Source organism: Furipterus horrens, unplaced genomic scaffold (assembly GCF_987537825.1).
Source record: "Furipterus horrens unplaced genomic scaffold, mFurHor1.1.pri manual_scaffold_6, whole genome shotgun sequence".
NCBI lineage: Eukaryota > Metazoa > Chordata > Mammalia > Chiroptera > Furipteridae > Furipterus > Furipterus horrens.
In genome coordinates, this window is record NW_028327176.1 from 160015787 (window position 1) to 160020931 (window position 5145).

At 35.6% G+C, this 5145-nt stretch overlaps 1 pseudogene; it reads left to right on the forward strand.

The window, feature by feature from the left end:
- The first annotated feature begins 407 nt into the window (after positions 1-407).
- Positions 408-1181, forward strand: LOC150007699 (large ribosomal subunit protein uL30 pseudogene; annotated as a pseudogene).
- Positions 1182-5145: the final 3964 nt, after the last annotated feature.

Consider the following 5145-nt stretch of genomic DNA (forward strand, 5'->3'; position numbering starts at 1 on the left):
TTGAAGATGACTTTCAAAGGTGACTTGATGTCATCTCCATGTTTTAAATCTGTAAAAAATAAAGTGCATTCATGAATTATTTGTGCAATGTAAAAAATGTTTCTTGAAAGTACATTATCTATGCATTGTGGGAAGTGTTTCATTGTTTATAGCCCAGCCACCAGCATTATGAGAATACAGTATAGCTTAAATGAAGAGCTAGATTTTGAAGATTATAGGGCTCTAAAATGATTGGAAGTGGTGTGAAGATGGCTTTGTGCAACTTTTAGTAGGAATCAAGGTTAGCAACACCTCAGTGGTTCTCCACTACCGAGAGAGGGCTTGCTCTCCCAGTTGTGAGCTAGGCGAGACGTCTCTATGGTCAAGTCAACAGAGAGCGGTTCTCCTCATTGCTACAAAGTACCTCCATGCATGAGCGGAAGCTGCAGCATTGGAAAGATAGCGAGGAAGAGCAAAGAAAAAAGCCCCCTTTGGTTCCAGAAAATTTAAAAAAGAGAAAGACTTATCAGGCTCTCACAGCCACCCAGGCAAAGCAGGCACTTCTGGAAAAGAAGGAGCAGATGAAAGGCAAAGATCCCAGGTGCAAGCAAGTGGAAAGCTTCCTAAATGATGCCTGGCAGCAGCAACGGAACAGGATGCGCCTCAGATGACTAGAAGTGAAACCTCATGGTTGGGAAGTGCCAGATGAACATTCCTTGACCTTTGTGGTAGCATCTAAAGAATTAATGGAGTACGTTTAATGGTACAGAGGACCATTACAAGGCTGCATCTGAAGATTTTCAGTGGTGTCTTTGTCAAAGTGACCCCCCCACCCCCGCCATAAAAACACTGCCTATGTGACCTGGGAATTTCCAAATCTGAAGTCTGTCTGGGGACACATCTTGAAACGTGGACAAACCAAGGTTAAGAATAAAATCATTCCTTTGACAGGCAACACAGAGATTGAGGAGCACCTGGGGAAGTTTGGTGTTATTTGCTTGGAAGATCTCATTCATAAGATTGCCTTCCTGGGGAAGAATTTCCAGATGATATCAGGGTTCTTGTGTCCTTTCCATCTCTCAGTGGCCTGTCCTGTTACCAAGAATGGAGTAGGCTTCCTTAAGGAGGCGGGCTCACCTGGCTATGGAGGTGAACATATCAATCAGCTCATCCCACAGCTGAACTTATCCCAAAATATCTGAAAGCACAATGCATTGGAAACGTGTTTTTTTGAAATTATCCAATATCTTCAAAGAAGAATATTCTCTTCTATATCTTCAAAAACTTGAGGGGAAGAGTCAGGGAAAAGATGGTGGTATTCCTAGCAGGCACTTCTCATCACAGCCCAGTTCCAAAGGAAAAGTCCAGTGTGTTTTCAACATTGGCCACTGCTGTCACCTCTGACATCAGCAAGGACTTATGGCATGGAAGAGGGGTCTTGCTTGGTCACATCTTCCATCCAGGGGTTTAATGTTGTTTAATAGAAACCCAAACCCAAGCATGAATACTGGATGGCAGTGGACCAAGCCCAGAGGCATACTTGAACCTGGGGTTGCTAAGGACTTGTTCTGGATAGAATTTGAAATACGAGAGCACAAAAAAAAACAAACAAACAAACAAAAAAAAACAAAAGCATGTTACCCAATGAAAGCTAAATGTGTCTCTATTTTGATATTACTTTACACAAAAGGCTGGGAGAGAATATGCAGATGTGCAAGAGAAGACTGTCATTCTAGGCCAGCTCATATTCTATAGAGAAGCTATGAATAAGTTATTGTTATTTGATTATAGGAAAAAGGAAAAATTGTAAGGAATAGCAGAACAATAATGAAAGAAAAGAGAAAATTAATCATGTTTTTATCAACAGAGTTAATGTAGTAAATAATAAGAAACCAGTTCTTTTCAAGTCCAGGTAAGTGGTCCTCAAATATTCACTATATGACATTCTCTGAATAAAATTATAATTTTCAGGCTTTGGCTATTCTAAAATATTTTATATATTTTTTTATCATGTATGTTTTGACATAAGTGGAAATCAGAAGAAATTAGTAAAAAGCAGGATCAAAACAAGGGGGGATACTGAGGCATATACTTAGAGGGAAACAGTGAAATATACAAACATGCTAAACTGTTGTTAAGGAGCAGTGGTGCCTGATTAAAATATTTATCTTTCTGAGCTCTCAGCAAATATGATACCATCTTAAAGTGAAACCTTATTTAGGAAGAAGAGCTTCATGAGTTCTATTTTACATAGAATATGATTCACAATGAAACTTTGTGAGGTTTATTTATGGGAAGTTATGTCACATGAAGGTTATGATGACAGGCTTAGTGCTTAGACATGTCTGAGTTTTGAAACCTGATTCCAGTATTACAGGTTGAAATATCTTGGGTAACCTATCTGCACCTCAGTTTACTCTTTTGTTAAAATTAATAATACTGCATACCTCACAGGCTGATTTAAGTAATAAACGAGGTAATGTAAGAAAAGCATTTGCTTAGTCATGCTCAGTAAGTTAGAGAAGAGTTACTTTTTTCTCCCTCTTGTGGAAGTTTATAAACATAGGCAAACAATAAAATGATAGACTTTTATTGGTGTTCTAAAAAACAAAGTATAGATTATTTAATTCTTTAGTTAATCTGATGACTATAGATACAAAAGATATGATAATCACCACAGCGAGATTTTCAGATTTTATTGTTGGTAAAAGCAGAACAATCAGACATTTATTCTTGGTTTAGCTGGGCCAAGAAGAACGGGAGAGTCTGAACATGACCAGGGAGATGGCTGGAGAGAAAGGTGATAGGGAGATGGCGTGTGCTCAGTGTTTTGTCCACAAGGCCGTTTTCTGCTCCCAGGTGATGAGTGACTTCTATGGACAAGGACTGAAAGAGAAAATAGATTGAAGTAGATAAAAGCAGGGAAAATGTCTGCCAATGGTAAACTACTCCCCAGCTGTGTGGTTCCCTTAGAACTGTCTCTTCCTTCATGGGCATATCACAAGCTTTACCTTAAAAACAAAAAACCAAAAAAACCTCAGATTATGGTTTATCCACCTCTCACAGTTTTCTCTAAGATAGAAAATTCCACATGCTCTGGGTTCTCCTTTTTAAATAAGTCTATAGTCTCATACCTATCACACTCTCCTCTCCAGCATGTATACACATGTTGCCTACATGCTTTTCCTCTGAATAACCAAAGGGCTACTCCTTTTTATTATTTTTTCATTGATAGACTGATTTCTACTGCTTCCTTTACTAGAAATGAAAAATATCCATTCACCACACGTTGTGAAATAATCCCCCATAGATTTGAACTTCAAGTCAATTGTCAAGATGATAGTTAAAATCAAAGTCAAAAACTCAGTATTGTGTTTCTGGTCTTAATACCAACACTGACACAAAATAAGTCAATGCAAATGTGCATGAGAACTATTGGTTCTCAAACTGTCTTCATCTGATGAAGGAGTAAATATTATTATTGAGCAAAAGGATTTTATTTCCATAATACAGTTGTTCCATGGATACCTAATCAGAAGGTTTCAACCAGGTAAGAACAACTTAATCAAACATCAAGTCAGAGTTTTTTAAATTTATTAATTAAAAAAATTAAACCATCTTTGTTTTTACCAATTTCATTTATTCAGGATTTAGTCAATGGAATTTGGGTTTTTTCTTTTATATTAGACTTTATTCAGCAGTTAGCATGACAGTGAACCAAATATAAGCATCTTTCACTTACTATAGAAATATAACTCTTCAGATGAAAGTCTGTTTCAAAAGCTGATCATCTCTATAGAAGGTTTTAAAAGGAAAAAGGAACTATATGTTATTAATATCCTCAAGTAGATTCTGTACATGAGATTGTAAATGCTAACTTGCTATATAGTTTCCATTTTTGCCTTAATTTCCAGAAAGTGATGAACCAAATTTAATGTTTAATATCAGTTAACACAGGTCATATGGGTGATATATTTATTTTATTCCTTTTATATATTTTTTACAAATATAATTTAATAGTATTATTTTAATAATAAATTTCTTTTGGAAGCTGGCAGGGTATCAATTACATAATGAAGATACATAATGAGTTCTGCAATTTTTTATTGCAAATTACTTCCCTTTAATTATAATAGGAGGTGGTGTAAAACAGGAAGAGACTACATAACCCCTGGCATTTCTCTTGATCTAAATTTAATTATCATTGGGTTTTGAACAATTATATCTAACCTTTCTGTCAGAACAATGAAAATTGGTTTTGTTTTAAAATAATGGTTTGGGTAAATTCTGGAAAATTCTGGAAAGTTCTAATTGACAGGATCATGAAGGAATTACATTTGTAATATTGTATAGTCATATACAGTGTCTGATACTCCTGGATCAAGAAGTCTGGAAAACATTTTCAAGGAATAAGTTGCATTTGTCATTGCAGAAATCAGATTTACTTTAACACTAGGATTATTATACAATTACTATAGGTCTGGCCTTTCTTACAATATGAGAAGAACAGTTTACAGCAAACACTGAGCTTAACCACTGAGTTAAGGTGCAAGGTGATGTACAACAGTACTTTAAAGTGTATAGAAAACTTGGGAACCTTGTTAAATGCACGTTGTGAATCAGTAGGTTTGGGTTGGCGCCTGAGATCTTACATTTCTAACAAGCTTCCTGATGGTATGAATTCTTCTTCTCACATAATGATGTACATAATGCTGATGTTTAGAATTAGGGAAGGCCACTATTTTTTAATTTGAAATAGAAGAATGTTGAAGGTCACTTTCTCTCATCAACTTTCAAAGACTGTAAGTATTAATGTTATTTTCAGCCATAAATTGTCCCTTTATTGAGAATGACTTGTTTACTGAATGAAGCTAAATCTTCAAGACAACAAGCCAACCTTGTCTACAGATCTATCCACATGGGTTTTCGGTTAAAGACAGAATTCTTTCACGTATTTATGCTATTTAATTTTTCTTTATTTTGGATGCCACAGATGGCTTGATGTGAACCAGAAGACAGGGTGGGAAAAGAGTTGGATGCAGCAAGTTAATATGTTTTTTCTTTTAAAATACAACAGAAATTTACATAAGCTATTTATATATAACTATCATAAAAATGTTTTGTAAAAAAAAGGTGATATTTACTCATTAAGTCGTTTAGTTAATG